The sequence below is a fragment of the Balaenoptera physalus genome (assembly GCF_965194825.1).
Source record: "Balaenoptera physalus genome assembly, chromosome: 10".
In the NCBI taxonomy this organism is placed as follows: Eukaryota; Metazoa; Chordata; class Mammalia; order Artiodactyla; family Balaenopteridae; genus Balaenoptera; species Balaenoptera physalus.
The window spans coordinates 39,765,256-39,786,112 of record NC_138889.1 but is presented as its reverse complement, the minus strand read 5'-3'; the positions used below and the strand labels follow the sequence as shown (position 1 = coordinate 39,786,112).

Here is a 20,857-nt window from a genome sequence, read left to right as displayed (position 1 = left end):
TATTGAATATAGTTCCCTGTGCTATACAGTAGGTCCTTGTTGTTTATGTATTTTACATACAGTAGTGTATATCTGTTAATCCCAGACTCCCAATTTATCCTTCCCCTCTTCCCCTCTGGTAACCATGAGTTTGTTTTCTATGTCTGTGAGTCTATTTCTGTTTTGTAAATAAGTTCATTTGTATCATGTTTTTAGATTCCACATATAAGTACTATCATATATTTTACACATCCTGTTTTATCAAGGTGAACGGGAGGCTGCGGGATCTCAAAGGAACATGGAATTGAGCTGCTAGTAAACCTGGGATGTGAATGCTACTCCCCTCCTATTCACTGAGCTTGAACCCGTCACCGTCCTCACTGTAGGATGGGGTTTTAGGGGGATTAGGAACCATGTAAGTAAAGCACCAGCAGCATTCCCAGCTCAGGGCAGCGCTCCATCACTCGTGGCTCTTTTTCAGTAGAAGAGGCAGAACTTGAGTCTGAGCCTGTGTGAGGCTTCCTGCTGTCCTGTTACGTGCCAGCATGTGCTAGACAAAGGCAAACTGAAGACAACAAAACGAGCCTTTCCTCATCTGTAAAGTGGCATCTGTTTACTCATTCATTCAACAGATATTTATTTAGCACCAAGTATATATTCTGTGAGGCTGTTGATGTCTTAGGGTTGTTGTGAGGACCAAGTAGCTAGAGCACATAAAAGCCTGCAAAATTTGGTCTTGGAACATAGTGTTCAATAAATGTGAGAATTGATAAAAACAAACAAAAAGGAGTGTACCCGTCTGTCTGGAAATAAAACGAAAAGGAACAGTGCAATGTGATGGTTGCTATGCCGAGGTGTGTATGGGATTAGCTGTGGAGGAGAGTGGCCTTTGCCTGGAAAGATAGGAAAGGAATCCCTCTCCCTTCCAAGGAAATACACTCCCAAATGTGCAAATGATAAGATTGTTTTATGATATTCTGCTACACTGCTAGTGACAGTGTAACAAAACTTGTTGTCTAACAACGGGGGAATGTTGAAATTAAATTAGAAAATTCAAGGTAGAAGTACTTTGCCATATTGTCTACTCGCTTAAACAGTGTCATTCTAGATCCACTTAGTGGTAACCAATGTGATTATCCTGATGACTATCTCCTTGGTCTTCCTGACTAGTTGCAAACAATCATCATAAAGCAGGGGCTGGTGGGGCCACCTTTCAGAGATGGACCTTCTGTGTTTAATAGCAAATGAACAGAATATTCTATAAAAGCTTGAAAAACCCAACCACTTTGTGCATGAAATACTTTAATCATGACTCACTTTTTGCCCAAAATATATCGAAGCAAATCCCCAAAAAATGCTATGTCTAAAATGTTGGCAATTCTCTGGAAATCTCTAAATGTCCTCCTCAGCAGAATGTACAATGTATTAAGTACCATTAATCAAGGGGCTTCTCTCTCCTCCTTAGCTGGAGGGCCCAGTCTGGAAGCTTTCATTCTAAGGGGCCTAGCTTAAGGTCAGTGTATCTCCTCTGTGAGGCCTTGCCCTCCTACTTTCCCTCATGTTTTTTCTTCCTGCTTTAATGATTTTAGCACTTTCTGTCTAATATTGTCTTTGGTAATGGATTCAGGTCTGTGAGTTTTTCACTTCAACGTGATTCCAAGGAGTCAGTGGAGGAGAGAGTACTTGTGCATCTCATGTGTTCTCACAAGCCCAGTCCAGCACTAGCTCGCTGACTGGCGGATGATTTGACTTACTGGGCAGTCAGTGGTCTGGGAACATTAGATGAATCAGTTTATGGGACATCTATGATTCTCTGCCATTGGCCATGAGTCATACCACAGGGCTTCATAAACCATAGGGCTGATTCTTAGCAATTCTTTGTCCAGCTGCAGAGCTGCTGGGAACTGGGGCAGAGCCGAGAGGTACTGGAGTGATAGGAAAAGCACCGGTGTTCTAAGAGCTTGCTCTTCTTTCCTTATGCTGGTGGGAATTGGATTTATTCCAAAACGTTGGCCAATGTGAGTATCAGGAAAACCCAGGTGGCAGAGAGAATGCCCTCACACCATCCCAGGATTGTTGCGATTCATTATTTTGGGGTTTGAACCCAGGTACTGAAGAGTCCCCACTTTTTTGTAAAATAATACCAGTGTAAAACCCAGCCACTCCTAATTCCGTGGCAGCATTTCTCCCTCATCCTAAAGGGCTTACCCGACTTAAATAGGTACTAAGGGTTCCTATTCTTCCCAGCCTAATTCTCTCCGACCACATTCTTCCTTTTTCCTCACGCCCCCTCTGCTTCATGCACAGCGAGGTACCAAGTATTGTTCAACCCCATTCTGAGAATCTGACCCTACATCTTGCCTCTCCCCACCCCAATCTATTCACCACACAGCCCCCGCCCATCCCAGTGTGTTCTCCTCATAGCAACAAAAGGGATGGTCCTCTCACACCTAAGCTCCAGCCATATTATTTTTTTTCAATTCCCCCAGACACAAAAGGTGATTTCAGCATCAGGTCTTCTGCATATACTGCTCTGTAACTCTCCACCTCCTCTACCTCTTCTCACTCTTATCGTAGCTAGCTCCTTCTTTTTCTTCAGTGTGACCCCAGCAGAGGTTTTCCATGACCACCTACCTAAAATACGCTCTCATGGCTGGCTTCCATCTCAACCTCCTGATTGTTTCCTTTACAGTGTTTATTACAATTTCCTAATATTTGTATTCATTTGCTTCCAATTTTTAAGTCTGTCTCCCATGAAAGCCCTAGATAAGTCTGTCTCCCATGTAAGCCCTATCTATCTCCCAATAAGCCCTAGAGAGGGAGGCTTGAGCTGTGTCTATCTTGGTGACCACTGTAACTCATCTCTAGTGTAACCCAAACAAATAGGAGGTCAAAAAGATTATTTAAAGCAAAATAAAATGTCTAGAAGGAAACACTTCAAGATTCTGAAGTACTTTCTGGTGGCAGGATGATGATTGTTTTTCCCACTTTGCTCATATGTCTGTGTTTTCTAATTTTTCTATATAGGAACATATATTATCTATATAATTAAGATTGACGCGAACATGTTATTCAGTATGTCTGCCCATGCTAAATAACCACACTTCTCTGAGAATCCGGTAGTGGGGCTTGCTTCTGATGGCGGGACATCCCATTTCCCCAAGCCCCAAGCAGACTGGATCAAGGCGGACATTTGATTCAAATTGAACCATTTCAATGCTTTTCTAGTAATCAGAAATTGAAACAAGACCTTCTCAACAGTCTCTGTGCACTTGAAATGAGAGAGATGTAGGGCTGCCTGTACTGGAATCATTCTCAGTCATGCACAATGAGAGACAGAGAAAGCGAGTCTACAGAGATGGGAGAATGAAACTGATGCCCAGAGTAAAGCCAGGATGAGAAACCACGCTGAAAGAGAGGGGGAGGGAGGAAGGAGTGGGAGAGAGACAGAGGCACAGAGAGATTCCTGAAGCTTTCCAATTCCTGGTTCCAGCCCTTTGGGAGAGTCAATTAGATTTCCCGTAATTGAGACGCCCCTGTAACCTTCCAATAAATCTCCCCCCAACATACACACCTACACCTTTTTTTTTTTCCTCATGATACTTCAAGGGGGCTTCTGTCTCTTACAACAAAGGATTCCCAACTAAAACAAAGATGTAATAAAGCCAATAATTACGTTCCAATTAGAGTTTTCATAAGGTAAACGCACATTTTTCTTGACTGATTAAAACTGAAAAGCTGAGCAGAGGCTAAATGCACACATTTATTTTGGTTTCTCTTTCAACTTGCCACGTGTGGTCATTAACCCAGCTCTTCCACAGCCTTTATGAAAGGAGAGCGTTATGAATTAAGAATGAGGGCGGCTGTTCCATGACAGCAGGATTCTAACAGGGTTCCCATTGTCTTCACATAGCTCGACACGGCATACCCAGGGGAGGTCCAGAGATGATATCTCCACCAATTCTCCCCTCGATGCACAAGAATATCCTGAACATAAAACTCCCATCTGAATTGTTTAGACAACCCAGGTCTGCAACGTGTTAACTGGTTTGGATGCTATCACCTGGAGACAGAGGCGGGAGAGATGAGCAGACCTTTTAAGAGGTTCCTGCAATTTCAGGCTCATCTTTAACTCCATTACAAAGGAATGTTAAGCAGCATTTAGAAGGTAGTTTGGCAAAGTACCTGAAAGCACCAAACAGCCCCTTTGATGTTTTTGGCATTGATGTCATCATTCTTTTAAAACTTTTGAAGAAATATTTTTCTTATAGCAACTGTATCAAGGTTCAATACAGGGTGTTGATGTGTGTTTTTTCTCTGGTCGAATGTTAGTCTGAGTAACCATGAACCATGTAGAGAGATGCTCCTTTAGAGAGACCTCAGCTTTCACTCCAGCCTATGTTTATTTTCACATCAAAGACACATCTAAGGGGAAATTGCTTAACTGGCTCTCTGAAACATGAAGAGGTTTACAGAGATATTTGGTTATAATTGAAAAAACAAAACCAAAACCTACACTTCGGGCAATTTAAGCCTTTCATGCCCGGAAATGTGAATGTATAATGGCAGATAGAAAACTTCCTTTGCTTTCCAGGAAGGTCTGAAGGCAGACTTTTGCAAGCAGGAATTAAAATCCCACTATTTGCCATACATTTATGGGAAATGATTCTTGATGATTTAAATGACATTAAATGGGGGGACAATAAAGCCTTTATATTGTTTGCAGTTTAACTGCTCTTTGAAGCAATGTCCTATAGCAAAACAATGCCCTCACTTTGATCTAACCTGCTCAGCCCAGTAATTATATGACTGAGATGAATTCTCCACCTGACAGCTTCCAATTCTTCATGTGTGGCCATATTCTTTGAAGAGGGAAAATAAACCCACCTAGATTGGAAAATAAAACTTTAAACAAGTCAAAATTGTGAAGCAACAGTAAGTCTCTCTGTCAAAGCAGTAGGCTGAGCAGAAAGCCTTTTCCCAGATGATGAGAACCTCTGTTTCCCAGGATAGGCTTACGTTCTTCTTGAAACTTATCTTTATTTTTTTTTTTCTTGATTTTTGGCCGTGCCGCATGGCCTGTGGGATTAGTTACCCAACCAGGGATCGAACCCGGGCCCTCGGCAGTCAGAACACAGAGTCCTAACCACTGGACCGCCAGGGAATTCCCAAAACGTATCTTCAAACAGGAATATGTTACCGTTCCTTTCTGTCAATTCATTTCATGATAAGTCAATATTCATCATTTTTAAAAAACGAGAGGAGAATGTACTAACCTGGGCCTTGGGTTAACTGCTAACTGACTGTTCCCTGATGAGAAACAAAAAACAAAAAACAAAAAACTGTTCACCCCATTATAAATGGCCATGGGATAAATCAGACAAATAAAAGAGCTCATTTCGCACCATTCTGCAAAGAAAACTATTTACTGTGTTGCTTGAGTCCGCTTAAAACATTAAAAGCATAGTCTTAACTCAGAAAGCTCCTAATCCTCAAAAATATTGCTACTGTTTATTTCATTTGCCTTTTAGATACAACACAGGACAGATTTAAACTGAGAAAGCTCACCAACTGCAACCTTGTAAATTGCTTTTAATCCGGATGTCAGCAGGATTGATGCCTCTGGGACTTGAGCCCCTACCCCCCCAAACATACATTTCTTCTCTGTACCTGGCTTGCGATTAATATCTTGTATCCACTAGTTAGATTTCTAGAGGATAAAATACTTCTTTATCCATGACTCGTTCTCTGCATTTGTCATGTCTCCATATACGCCATTCCACTCTCAAAGAGGGTTTTTCTCTTCAACCAGTGTGTTTCTTTCACTGTCCTCAAATTCCAGCTCAAAACTCACTCCTTCTCAGGGCCTAACTGTGATCACTGCTCTATTATTTTGTGCCCCAGTAAGCCACTCTATCCATGGTTTGCTTTCCTCGTGTATTTAAGACTTTTGGCTTATAACTGTTATTATACCTTTTTCAGTGCCCCCAGCAAGATTGTAAACACCGTTTTGTGTCTTCTGATGTCTTCTGAGGCAATACATTGTAGTGGTTAAGAGCCCAAGCTTTGGCACAAGAGACCTGGATTTAAGTCCTGGCTCTGTCCTCTACGAGATAGTTTGGGTAGTTTACTTAACCTCTCTGAGCCTCAATTTCCTTCTCTGTATAATGGACGTAACAGTTCCCACTCAGTAGTTGTAGTGAGTCTCAAATGAGATAATGTCTATAAAGTCTGTATTCAAAATGTGGCAAATAATTAAGGCTTAATAAATATCAGCTATTATTTTCATCTAGTCTTCTGGGTCTCTCAACAAAACTTGGATGAGTGTTCAGCATACAACAGAAAAGAGGAGGAATCAACAGTGTTCACTGGGTGTCTGCTCAACAGAAAGTACTTTCCATATAGCATCTCATTGAATTCCAGCTTCCCTACTTACTATCACTATGACCATGGGCAAGTCACCTAACTTCTGTACCTTGATTTTCTCACCTGTAAAATGTATATAATAATGATACTTATAAAGCTGATGCAAAAATTAAATAAATTCATGTAGAGTGCTTAAAACAGCCCTGACACATAGAAATGGCCAATAATACCAACTATTATTATTATTATTATTACTATTAAATCCTTACAACAACCTTGAGAGGAGATATAAGGAACCTCATTTTATAGATGAGAAAAATGAGACTACAAAAATTTAAACAACTTGACCAAGGTTGCCTGGCTAATAAGTGAATCAAATTTGCCTGACTGTGAAAATCTATGCTGTTGATGAAATGCGTTCACCAGAGAAAACTTCCATTTCATGCTAGGGAATTACTCCAGGGAAGCACTAGAGTGACAGCTAGGTCCTCAGGGAACTGTCCATCACAGGCACCGGGTAAGAGGTGAGGCCCTCGCGGAGTGCAGGAGATGGCCTCCCTGGCGTGGAAACCATGCAGAGAAAGGTGGGCTTCATTATGAAGCCCATGGGTAGGCATCAAAGGACTAGGTAGGGGAGTGATACGATCTGTAATGTATTTTAGAAAAAATACTCTAACAACACCCAAGTATTTGTGGGTGGATTGGAGATAGGCGAGCTTAAGCCAGAAGACCAGGGAGAAATATCTCAGCACTCAGTAAGGGATGGTTAGAACTGGACTTGAGCTAAGGTGCTGGTGGTGGAAATGGAGGTGATGGGAGAGAACTTAGGAAACAGAAACCAAATGAACTTTGTGATTAATTACATGGGAGAAATGTGAGTGACAGAAAGGAATTAGGGCCAAATCCAGATTCCTGGATTAGTGACTGAGTAGATGATAGAGTCATATGCTGAGAAAAAGATTGTAGGGAGGGAAGTCTGTTTTAAGAGGGGGGTGGGGAGGCAAATGACAGGTCCAAGTTGGCCCATGTTGGGCTGGAGATGTTGTAAGTCACATGGGTGGAGCTGTCTCCTTGCTGGCTAGATATTCGGGTCTGTAGATCAGGAGAGAGCTTTCAGCTGTCTAAAGAGCTTGGGCAGAAACGCATCTAAGCATTAGTCGAAGGAATGAACATGGTTCTGAGTCCAAATAGAGAATTTGGAGTGAGAAAAGAAGAGGGATGGGAATGGAACTTTAGGGAACATTAAAATTGAAGGAGAGAGCGGGAGAGGAATAAGGTAGAGGAGAGGAACAGCTGAAGGAAGAAGGGAGCTTTAGGGAGGGAGGTCGCAACTTCAACCAATGATGAGAGGTCACCTGGAACAAAAGCAGAGCTGTATCCACAGCATCTGACATTTGATGGTGGTTGGGGGAAGAGGCCAAATCACAATGCGTTAAGGATAGAATGGGAAGTCACAGAAGGAAGCAAATTGGTAGATTATTTTTCGTAAAAGCTTGATTGAAAGAAGGAGAGGCAGGATAGCAGCTAGAGGGAGTTACCTGCCTTATCATTTTTTATATCCTTCACAGCAGTTGTTACAATAGTTTGTATTTGTAAGTACGCAGTTAAACATTTTTGAATGGATGATTCTGTCGTCTTGCCTAATTCCTTCACTTTATCTCATTCGTTTTCTTCCATATTTTCTCCTCTTCTCTACACCAGTAAGGGAGGTAGTGAGGCTGAGTTTCCTTGTTCAAATAGTAGATAGAAGGCATAGAGTTTGCCTATTTTTCCTAGAGTAGTTAAACATATTGCATGTAATAGGAAGCTCCATAGGCATTTGAAGTCAGCCAAGATAAGAGGGAAGCCAGGCCTTGAGAAACATAGGTATCACTGAGAAAGCAGAAGTGTTGCATCCAGGTATTCTTTTCGTTGGGTTTTGTGTCCAAATAAATAAGGGTATATAGGAAAATCCTGTTTGAGGAACAACAACAACAGAAACTACCCAAAGGAAGACTTTAAAAGGGATGGATGGCATTGAGTGGCTTCAGTGAAAATTCCAGTAGCATAGATTCGCAGGAAATCTAAGGATACTAAAAGCCTATTTAAAATGGTATCCTACTTGATCTTGATAACCAATGGTAGTTCAAAGCATCAGGATTGGGTCTAATCACTTGTTAAATTAAGGTCACGTATGGGAATTGCTTTTGCCCAGATAGTTTCCTGCTACCGAATAAGAAGGATCTAATGAAGTTTGATCTTTGGATGCCTATCATCATGTATTATCAAGCCTATCATTTTCTCCATCAAAGAAAACAGTCAGAGAATAGGGGGAAGAGGAGAGAGAGAACAATCCAACAACCCTTGATCCATCTATGCATCAATTCAGACTATTTTCCATCATCTGTGTTCACCTAGCAAGCACACATCATTTCATTTCTTGCTTTAGCTTCTCATCATATTTTTAAACTTTCAATATCATTTAGTAACATTCTTTTTTCTCCAGGATATCTCGTGTCACAGGTGCCTTTTTCTTTCTCTTTATTACTTTTGGCAGTAGAAAGAGAGTTTTTTTTTCCCCTCTCTCCCATTGACCTTTATCTATTCCTAGCAAATTCATTGCTTTATGGCAAGAGCTAACACGGTCATACGCAGATGCAATTTATCTTTGCACGCAGTCGGTCTGCGTGCATGTGTCTGTGGAGTGTGCTTCTCTTTTATTGTTTGACTCCTTTTAACTCCACTCAGATCTCTCTAATCACAGTTTGGAATTCACCTGAATTTCCCTGCTGTGAAAGCTGAAAACGCTGACATCAAGTTGCTAAGACCACAGCTCTGAAAAGGAAATAGCACATCTTTATTGGTGGGACCCATTAAAAGATATGAATGGGAGGTTTTTAAGTAAGATGTTGCATACGTATGACCTCCAGGTGCTTGACAGTGACACTGCCCCACATGTTGGCCATCTCCTCCATAATTAAAGAAATGCTTTGAAAAAGAATGGAGCTGTTTGATTTTCACACTGAAACATAATTCTGGGAATTCAGAGCCCACAGCTTGCTATGCCCAATCCAAAGGATGGAAAAGGTTCATACAAATCTTTTCATGGGGCTGAGAGAGTCTTCGGCATTCTAGCTTCATTCTTTTCTGAGGGAGAAATTTTAATTTCTTATGATTTCTTATGTGTCCATTTTCAAGGTTAGTTTTTTTTTTTCCCCTCAAAAAGGCTGCTATAGCAACAACCACCCATCACAGAGTTCTTCCTTGAGTACTTACAAATGCTGCCTGTTAAGCAGATCCCTATGCCACATGAAAGGCCAGGGAGAAACATAAGCATATCAGTTGGAAAACATAAACTAGATGGTAAAAATAAACAATTTTTTGAAATGGAAGCGGAAGCATTCATTGATTGGATGGGGCACTCCATACAGATGATGGCAATTTCTCTATAACAACAAACCAAGCCGACACTTACGTGGTGACCAGGCTCGAAGGGCCTTGAGCGAGGTGATAAACAGGAAATGGGACTCAGGCCATTGCCAAAGAGAGCCTGAGCTCTGGTGTCTGCTCAGAACTCAGCAGCCATGCTTGTGGCGTGTAGGATGACCTGAACTGGTGTCCATCCTGAGAAAGTGGCCTTGGGCCTGCCGCTCTATGGCCCTGGGGTGATAGGAGTGTTCTGCCCAAGAACCTGTGTATATCCCCTCCCCTCTAGTGGGGGAAGCTGGACTAAGAAGACTGACCCATTGGCACAGACATAGAGAACAGACTTGTGGTTGCCAAGGGGGTGGGGGGATGGGGGAGGGATGGAGTGGGAGTTTGGGGTTAGCAGATGGAAATTAGTATATATAGAATGGGTAAACAACAAGGTCCTACTGTACAGCACAAGGAATGATATTCAGTATCCTGTGATAAACCACAATGGAAAAGAATATTTAAAAGAAGAATGTATATATACATATAACTGAATCACTTTGCTGTACAGCAGAAATTAACATAACATTGTAAATCAATTATACATCAATTAAAAAAAAAAGACTGACCCACTGGGTGTGTTCCTTGACCTACCTCAAATGTCACCAGTAATATTTGTGCTGAGATCATTACAGTCTATGAAGTACCGATGGGATATGGAAGCCATCTGTAGAACCAAAAGGAGACCGTTCTTCCACCCTTCTCTCCCCTCTGTGCTTCTACTTCCCAGGCAAGAGGGGAGGCCTCTGACCTTCCATTCTTGCCCCAGTTTCACCCTCCATGATCATGTGTTTGACACCCATGCATTAGCCATCCCTTCCTTCCCTAACTGAATTAGTTTGAAGGAATAGCTGGCAATACATTCCCAAGGCTTGACTTACTCATCCTGTTCTGTGGAATAAGGAACATACCTGGCCTAAAGGAAAGTGTCCTCTGAAAGAACTGGAAATGGGGAAGCCAAGGGAGAAAGTGTAAAAGCCACTGAGTCAACTGCTGAGAAGAAATGCCGTAATTTCCCCCTGTGGGTTTGTCAGCAAAGGCTCTGCCCTCTGCCCTCCAGGCCTACTCTGCATTTGAGTCATGCAAAGTCAGAGAGCAACAGGCAAGAATGCAGAAATATGTTTAGCCTCACCTTTTATGAACAATCAGAATTCAGTTTGCATTGTGCAGTGCAAAAAAAACAGGTCTAGGTTTTCTAGAAGATACATGAGAAAGAGGCAGAAGAGAAGGAAAATAGAATGTCATAGAAAAGTCTTTGAAAGGAAAAAAAAAAACCCACTTTGTAGGCTTTTTTGTCCCCCTTCTTAATGACAAGCAAGGGATATTCACGTTGAATCATGCCGTTCAAAAGGAAACATACTGGGGCCAAATTTATATGAGGAGAATTTCACTGCCCTGCATTGTTTTATTTCAGACAGCTAGTTACTGTGAGGCTGTATTTTCAAATTCTTTCTTCAAACATCTATGCCCTTGGGCAGACATATTAGCTCATTTTATATTGAGAATCTCATTACATCAAGTAGAAATCCTAAGCCTGATAAAATGATTTACCCCCTCAATTTAACTTTTATTTTAGTCTCCCACCAGCTTCCCTGAAGTGGGTTTGCTGCCAAGCTATAATACTATTTTAGACTGAGTCATCCAGGCTCAGTGAACAGCTTTTACTCTGCTCCTAATGTTTCCCCATCCCTGTTGTTTGAATAAAGAGAATGTGTTCTTCTATGGGTTTGCATTTGAAATGGTTACCAACGAGGGAAAAAAGAAAAAATGGAGGCTTAAATCCAGGGTGTTTGGCCCCGAGGGAACACAGACTCCCCTCTCTCCGTCTCTATGGCTCCCAAAAGGGGGATTGAGGGCTATACATTTTTAAGCTCTGCTGAAGCCTAGAAAAACACTGGAAGCATATGAAGGCACTGGTATAGTTGAGTACATAATGCTTCATTTATTCATGGGGAGAAAGTATTTGGAGTCACTCACAGAGGGTGTGGTTAGAGACCCCTCCTGGAAAAATCAAAAATAAAAATGAAACATTAGGCGAAGTCCTGCTCCAGGAAATTGGCATGCCATCACCAGAGTTGCAGGGTTTTGAAAAAATAATAAAGGAATCATACCTTCTGAGGGAAATCCAGACCATTCTTTGATTGCCCAGACTTTGCCCCTGGGGCAAAAGATAGTCCAGACTGAGATACATACTACGATGATTCTTGGTGAGGAATCCGCATAGAAAGACCCAATTTTACCTTCTGTCTCTCAGAGTCATTGTTTTATCCTAATCTGCTCAACTCCTGTTCCTTCTTACTCCCTCCTCCCTCCCCACTCAGAACCTCAGTTTTAAATGAACTCATGCAAATCAACCCCAAGTAGCCCTGGTTTTGCAAGTCCCACTCTCAGTGTTCTGGCTTCTGCATCTGTGATCTCATATACTCACACCCTCCCTACACATCTACTGATTTCGATTGCTGGCTCAGTGGATGGGAAAGCCTGAAATATTTTCAGAAATAAAGAAGTAGCATCTAAAGTTTCACCCAACAGAGAGGCCCCCACCATAAAAGGAAATTGTGACTACTGAGAAGTCGCTCTCCTTCTTGGACTCCCCTGAGAGCTGGTTCAATGGCAGATTTGAAGGACACCTTCTTAGGTGTCCTTGTCAGCAGAAGGGCCTCAGGCCCCACCTGGGCTGGGCTCCCATGGCTAGGATTAGGTATAGCTGGAATGTGAAATGGAGCCAATAACTCCAATCCCAACAGGCAAAGAAGTCAACAGTAGTGGGGAGGGCAGAGGCAGGAAAAGGTGAGCTGGTTGGGATTAAAAACACCGCGACCAGGGTCTCCAGCAAAGCAGAGACAGTGAATGGGAAGCATCATTAGAAACACAGGTTGTCAGAGTTATGCTTCTGCTGTGGTTCTGAACCAGGAAAACCAGAGCCAGGAGAGGACCTGTGGGTTCCTATGTTGGCTCATGCTGGCTGAGGCCACACTGGGAGTTTCACACAGAGAGAAGCAGGGATAAAGCAGAGAGGGCATAGTAAATGTTTGGTGGTGGGAGGTGAACTTGTTTTTACTTCACTCGTCCTCCAAGTAATCTTGGCTCAGTAAGTTAATTAAATTGGCCAATATATGCCTCACCTGTTACCTCCTACAGGTTCTGGTCAGGATAATCATTCTACCAACATGGAGGACCTCTGTCCCACATGTGTGAGATCTAGTGAACAAGCAGACCATAGTCTTCAAAGACTTCGAGGACTCACTGGGGTCTAGTGGGAGAGACTGACAATGGTTGAGTAAATATAAAAGGTCAGGAAACAAAACCCAGAGTTAGTAGAAGGAAAGAAATCATAACGATCAGAGCAGAAATAAATGAAATAGAGACTAAGAAAACAATAGAAAAGATCAATGAAACTAAAAGCCTGTTCTTTGAAAACATAAACAAAATTGATAAACCTTTAGCCAGACTCATCAAGAAAAAAAAGGGAGAGGGCCCAAATCAATAAAATTAGAAATGAAAAAGGAAAAGTTAACAACAGACACCACAGAAATATAAAGGCTCATAAGAGACTACTACAAGCAACTCTATGCCAATAAAATGGACAACCTAGAAGAAATGGTCAAATTCTTAGAAAGGTACAATCTCCCAAGACTGAACCAGGTAGAAATAGAAAATATGAACAGACCAGTTACAAGTACTGAAATTGAATCTGTGATTAAAAAACTCCCAACAAACTCCCAAAGTCCAAGACCAGATGGCTTCACAGGCGAATGCTACCAAACGTTTAGAGAAGAGTTGACACCTATCCTTCTGAAGCTATTCCAAAAAACTGCAGAGGAAGGAACACTCCCAAACTCATCGTATGAGGCCACCATCACCCTGATACCAAAACCAGACAAAGATACCACAAAAAAAGAAAACTACAGGCCAATATCACTGATGAACATAGATGCAAAAGTCCTCAACAAAATACTAGTGCTCTGAAGAAATAGGAAGCAGAGTAAGAGAAGAGAGTGTACTATGTTAAACAGGATGGTCAGGAAAGATTGCTCTGAGGCCCTGTGATGGGAGGGGCCACCTCAATGAGAGGAGGGCATCTCCAACCACTCTAAGTTCCAGGGTCTCATGTTGGGCCATCTAGAGGAGGGAGGGACCAGGGGTGCAGATCCCGAGTCTTAGTGCCTATTGAAGCACCGTTTTCATAGGGCCCTGGGAAACCCACAGAGCCACCTCACCACAGCCACGTGAGTCAGACTCTGGGGCTCAGAGTCATCCTGAAGGCTGGTAAACTTTCTCTCCTACCCTGACAAATCTGAGGCCAGGAAGCCAAGTACCCCCTGGGATTCTAATATAGCAACGCAGGCAGCAAAGAGGCACCAAGCTCCTGTAAATAACATATGCTTTCTCAGTTGGAGGCAAGGCAGTGCTTTTTGGTCTCCCTTTACACCCCTGTAAGAGTGAAGAACGCACTTCTGCTTGAAATTCTACGTGCTTTTCATTCTTAGTCAGACTTCCACCACTCACTTAAATTTGTACGTGTACCTTCCCACTGGATGGGTTCATAAAGCGGACCTGAGGAACTATATGTTTCACCCTCTGGGATGACAGGCCAGAGAGGACAAAGACATGGCTCAAATATTCTAACCCGAACTGCAAAGGATCATATTGTGACGCTGAGGATTCTGAATCAGTTGGCCTCCCCTGGAATGCAGTGAGACCCAAACAGAGTCAGCCTGTAGCACCATGTACCTTGTCTGTGTTCATGTTCTACTCTGGTCTGACAACATGGCAATAGGAGGTCCTGGCTTGTGTGTGTAATTTAGAGACAGGTTTTGTGCTCAATTGCTAAGCTTTCTGGTGTTCAGCCACTGGGACATATGGAGCTGAGTTCTCCCCATCTCTGCAGGGTTGGGAGGAAGAAGGTGGAAAAATGAAACTGGTTTCCAAAGTGCTTTTCCCAAACAAATGACTCCTCAAGCTTGAATGTGCTCCCCTAAGTGGAATATCATGCTGATTCACGTGTGTGGCAAAGAGAATGAGTACTTCAATGTTCAGTTCATTAAGGGAATCACTAAATAATGGCTCTTTTGAATACTACCTACTAAGTGCAAGGGACTATGGGTAGCCATAAGAAGATACAGAGAAATAAAATACAGAGCACATGAAGGTAATGATAACACAACAAAAGCTGAGTTATTTTTTAAAGAACAAAGGCAAAGTAGTTAATAAGAACGTAGTTAGTAAGTAGTAATAACAAATGGTGAACTGACTTGACCGTCATGAGTTTAGGTATCTAAATGAATCAGACTGGCCCAGAAGGTTAGTCCAACCTCTTTTCGTGGGTCTAAGCAGACACAGTTTAAGATGGGTGGAATTTAGATAAGTGGAGATGTGAGAGGAAGACATTGCAAGGGAAGAGAATCTGATGAGCAAATGTGGGGAGGAGATAAACAAAAAACCATGCAAGTTGACAAGGCAAGGGAACAGGACTGGCCTTGCTCTTCCACAGTTGGATTACTTTCAGAAAGTGACGTGGCCTTGGACGCCTTGATGGGCTCAGTACCTGTCATGCTGCAGAAGCATTCTCAGCAAGCTCTCATGCAGAGAAGGAGTTCTAGAGTACCACATCAAGAATGGAATGGGCAAATAAGCTATCTGAAGCATCTACCCCATCACTGCCTAGACAATACATCATCCTCTGCTTAGACAGACTAGAAGCATCTTAGAACAAAGATGTTCTATAATCTGCTGAAAGCCCACCACACCAATGAGTAAATCCTTAAAATAATCATATTTAACTGACAATGAATAAACTTATGCAACCAAGGAACAACAGGTGGTATGATAATAAGTCTGGAAAGGACCTAAGAAATAATTCGGTCCAGGGCCCTGCCTTTTAACAAGTGACTCCAAACCATCCCCAGAGAGACTTCTACTCTCTTCTTAAATATAGACAGATCAAAGACTTCCACAACCTCCCTCACTCTGGCAAGAAATCATTTTGATGGCTAAGAAAATGTTCTCTATTTAATTCAACCAACAACTGTTAAACCTACAATTGTAAGTCATTGGGCCCATGCCACAGTAGAAGCAAAACTTTGTTCAGGGACTTCATCTTCTAGTAGAAAAGCCAAGCGTGCACACAGAGAACTTGAACCGAAGGCAGTGAATGACACTGCTAAGCTCTAAGCTCCTTGAGGGCAGAGACTGTGTCCTTTTCATTTTGAAATCCCTAGAGCCTAGCACCATGCACAGCATATAGTAATTTCTCAATAAATGTTTGTTAAACTGAGAAAGACATGCAAAAGACTAAAAGAAAACAACATGGAAAGATGGATTCACAATAATGGAGTTGGAGCAATCTTCTGGGTCTGATTTATGAAGGTTGGGAAGGAACAAAATGAGTCAAGAAGTGGTGCAGGAAAATCCACCTCTTGCTTGCTCGTTCATGAAATGAGTGTTTCTGATGTGCATCCTCTTCATAATGTTTCTACATCACCAAGCACAACAAAAAGGTTACCTTTTTCATTTCTTTCCTCCAAGGTAAACACACTCTCCTTTCATTTTTCCTTTTAGCACCTTTTCCCCCCATTGTTCCCTTCCCTGTTTTTTGCCTTTTCTCTGAATCCTCCCACCATTTCTCCGTATTAAAATAATTACACAACTCCTTATAACTATACAGACTCTTACAGCTTGTAAACACACTTCTATGTCCATTACCATATTTGATTTTTACAATAACCCTATGAGGTGGGTTGAGAAAGTAATAGTATTTTTGTTATAAAGAGGAAGAAAGGCAGGTGTGGCACTGTGGTAGATGGAACAATAGTCCCTCCCCCCCAAAGATGTCCATGCCCTAATTCCTAGGACCTTTGAATATTTCATCATACGTGGTAAAAGGGACTTTGCAGGTGTGATTCATTAAGGATCTTGAGATGGGGACATTATCCTGGATCATCCAGGTGGGCTCAATGTCATCACAACAGTCCTTATGAGTGACGTGGGCAGCAGCAGAATCAGAGCTAATGTGAGGACATGACACTGCTGGCTTGGAGGTGGAAGGGAGCCATGAACCAAGACATGCAGGCAGCCCACAGAAGCTGGAAGACCAGGGAAAGGATTCTCTCCTAGAGCCTCCGGGAGCACAGCCCTGTCCAAACACTGATTTTAGCCCAGTGAGACCCATCTTGGACTTCTGCCCTCCAGAGATGCATGTAATAAATTTTGTGTTTTAAAGTTTAAGTCCTCAAGTTTGTGGTAATTTCTTACGGTAGAAGAAATTAGAAAAAAATAGAAACAAAATAAAGGCATGAAGTTCTCACATAGCCCACGGCTATCAGAGCTGCGTCTAGAACCCAGGCCAGGCTCTATCTACCACCTGGCTCTGTCTTTCTTGGAGTTCTCCTATTTCCTCTCATTACTTTTTTCTTCCCCCCCACCCCACACCTTGTTTGTTTCCTTTAAACCATTATTATAATTTGTAATAATTTTCTTTAAGTAGGAGTTTTTGCATCTCTCCTCCCACCAAAATGTAAGCTCCAGGAGAGGACCTAGGCCTTAAGTCTGTTCACCACTGAGTCCCTCATGCCTACAATGGTGCTGGGGAACACTCAGTGCTCAGTACATATTTGTTGGAAAAGTCACACCCTTGAGCTAGACAACAGCTGAGCAGAGCCACAGAGGCTGAGATGATGACCAGTGCCCACTACAGACCTGAAGGATCAGGAGTGATCTGCTTCTTGGGAATTGAGAGGGAAATTGCGTGATGAGTTCATTGCTGTCCCCAAGGGCCCCAGCAGAGGCCCCCTCCACATGCCCAGGTGTGAGGCCTGAAGCCCATGTTTGAAGAGCTCACATGCTGGCGACATTTTCTTCTTCCTTTCTTCTCATCAATAAGCCTGTCTCCCATTGCCTTGAGCATTTTGTTTCCACCCTGCATCTAATTGCTTTTGGATAATTATATCATTAACTCTTGGAAAGGAATAATAAAAAAATAAATCAGGTTTGTGTAGCAAGAGGCCCGGGTGAGCCATTTTCAGCTTCTTCCGACTCCTCCTGTCTTCGTCCTCATTCCCCTCCTCTCTCTGACCTTGTGAATTAGAATCTCAGCCAATCGGGCCCAAGAATCCGGATCTTTAAAGCGTCCCTGAGTGATTATGGTGATCAGTGAGGTATGGAAACCACTGATCTGGAGGATCAGGGTCCTCAGAGATCAAGGAGAAACTGAAGAATAAAGTTAAACAAATTACAAAGATCCCTGTGTTTACTTTAGTTCTTTCTTCCAAGTTGCTCAAGGGATAGTGTCTTGCTTTCCTTAGTTATTTCTGGACCAGTGCTGTGATTCTGAATATACAGGATGGGAAAATGATGCAAAGAGAAATCCCCCAGGCAGGTAGCTAGATTCATCACTGATGAATAGATACTCATCTGAAGAACGCCAGGGTCAGGAGCGAGTGAAGGATAATTTGGATGCTAAGCCAGGTCTCCAGCTCATTTCTGGAAGGAGAGAGAGCAGGAAGGGTTCCTGAAGCCGTTGATTTCAAGCTGGACCCCACAGAGTCCTCGATCCTCTATGCCAGCGAGAATCCACATTCTCTCTTTTGCCCCGGGACAGCCTGGCTTGCCAAGAGGCTCCCAGATCATGAGAGGATTACCTCAGTTGACAGCGGAAGGAGTCTCAGTGGTCTCAGATCTTAGAAATAGGCAGACTTGCGGGGGTATCAGGAATCTTCATGACAGTGTGTTTCCACTGATATGTAGGAGACGATCAGTACTTATTCAATGATGAATTGAACTTCCTGCTACAGGAGGCCTTGAACATATGTGGATGTGATTCCTTGTTACCAGCAAGGAAAGACTTGTATTTATCTGGTGTGTATTATTAGCTGATGGCAAAAAGAATTAACAGACATGGACTTGGGTGCAGTGTGTGTAAACCCTCAATAAACATGTTCCAAAGAAGCATCGTATTTTCTTTTCATTACTTCAAATCTAAATTTCAACTTTTCAAACCATTCTTTGTTAATCATAATGAACTCATTCAGGATTAGCATACAGTCATTGTGATTAATGGGTGAGTGTCCTGGCGGCCTTTGCGTCACCACAGGAAGGCATTCTTTTTGGCAACACGTAAAGAAAAGAGGAAAGCAGACTTCAAAGGAAGAGCTGGGAAACCAAGGAAATCTTAGTTTCGTGCCCATTCCATAGTTCTGTCTGCAGGGGTTTAATTGCCCTGATAACTGGCCTGGTAGTGTTGCCCTGGGGCGACAGCACAGATCCACCAGACATTTCTCTAGATGTGTAGATACAGCAATGCTTGGCCTCCTGACTTGCAGATAATCTCTCTGAATTTCTAAGGCGTGATTCCCTACTAATGGGGAAGAAAACCTTTTTTTCTTCCCCCATGGGTGCCGTTCAAAAACTCTTCTGCCTTTTCCCCAGTTGCAGAAAATTCTCAAGTCTCCTTAAGTGCCCTATTGTAAATGGGTCTGTGGGAGTAGCCATGAAGGGAGGGAAAGATAACCAGACAAAGGAGAAAACTGCCTAAGAAACGGAGGTTGGATGAAGGCAAATCTCTCAGGCTGGTGTGTGTGGGGGGCGGGTGCGGTTTGAGAAACTATAAGCCATTTAGTCATAAGAAATTCTAGCTCCACGGCTGCAGTAAACCATCACACCTGTAGGCTTTTATTTCTCACAGAGGACCCTGTAAAAATCCAAGGCAGCAAATCGGAATTCTGTGCGGTTTAGAGGGAATGCAACCACAGATTCCAGCCAGGAGGGAAAAGATCAATTATCCCATTCTTTACGTGCCCGGTCTCGTACTCCGAAAGCCCCATGTAAGTGAAATGTGAGCCACAATCCTGGCCAGGGCAGAGGAAACGTAAGCTGCAAACCTGCGTTATGCTTAGTGAATGCCCTTTATGGTGCTGGTGCTGAAATGACAGGTCTCATAGTCACTTGCCTGACGGGCTTGATGAGCATCTGAATGATGTCAGGGACCATTTCAGGGACCCGAGCTGAGCCATGGGCTAGCTGAATCTATCCATTCGAAACCCTTCAGTGCTGGAGGTCTAGGTTTCTCCTCTTGGATACATTCGTGCACAGGAAAATCAAGGTGGTCCAAGGTGGTGAGATGGCCATCTCTGTCTCTCTCATGATCAATGACCACCCTTACTGTTCTAAGCATTCCTTCTCTTGTTTCCCACCCCTCCGTGCCCTTGACGGCATTGTAGCCAGCTCCCAGGCAGCCCCCTGAAAGCAGGAACCAGATTTCCAAAAGATGTTATTAGAATTTACCTGGGCAAGGTGTGCCTGAGAGACATGTAAAGTCTTTTTTCCTGGTAATCACACATCTGACCATCTCTACAATTGGCTGAGCTCCTCCAGGTCAGGAAGCTTGTCTGCTTGTTCACTGCATCCCCGGCACTCATGCAGTGTCTGGCACCTAATAAGGCTCAATAATGCTTGTTGAATAAAGAGGCTGGCAATTTACCATTTGCCCCGGACATGTGTAATAATCCACATGCATCTGGTTTTGTGGTTACGTGCAGTGTCCCCAAATATGCTAGGGGACTTCTGTCCTGTTGAGGGAAGACTGCCATTTAGATATGTAACATTCTTAGAGCCAGCTCTAAGATACAGCCTGTCACAGTCACCCAGGGTTTACTCTGGAATCACCAGGTGCTGGGCTGGCAAATAAGGGAAGCAGCAGCCACTGTAGCCTTTATGAACCAGAGGACTATGTAAGCTGAGGAACAGTAAGTATCTAAAGATGAGGAAGGGAGAGAGAGTGACACAGCCTTCACGGGTAGGGATAAGGAGTTACCCCGGGAGGCAACATGATTTAGAAATGTTCCAGTTCTGCCGGCCATGGATTCCCTTCCTATTCTCTCAAGGGGCTGCTTCTGCAAGCATTCCAGAGGGCATTCATCCACCTCCCTGCCTTCCACACACAGTATTCCTCTGTGTCAGGCACTGTGCTAGAAACCGGGAGACAGGCGTGAATAAGACCTATCCCTGCCCCGAGTGCTCCCAGCTCAGCTGGCAAGAGGGGTGGGTAAGATGATCATTACAA

General features: G+C 43.0%; 1 protein-coding gene across 2 annotated transcripts in view; it reads right to left on the bottom strand.

The window, feature by feature from the left end:
- Positions 1–20,857, bottom strand: part of MAML2 (mastermind like transcriptional coactivator 2) — a 365,379-nt gene that overhangs the window by 134,552 nt on the left and 209,970 nt on the right. The window lies entirely within an intron of this gene.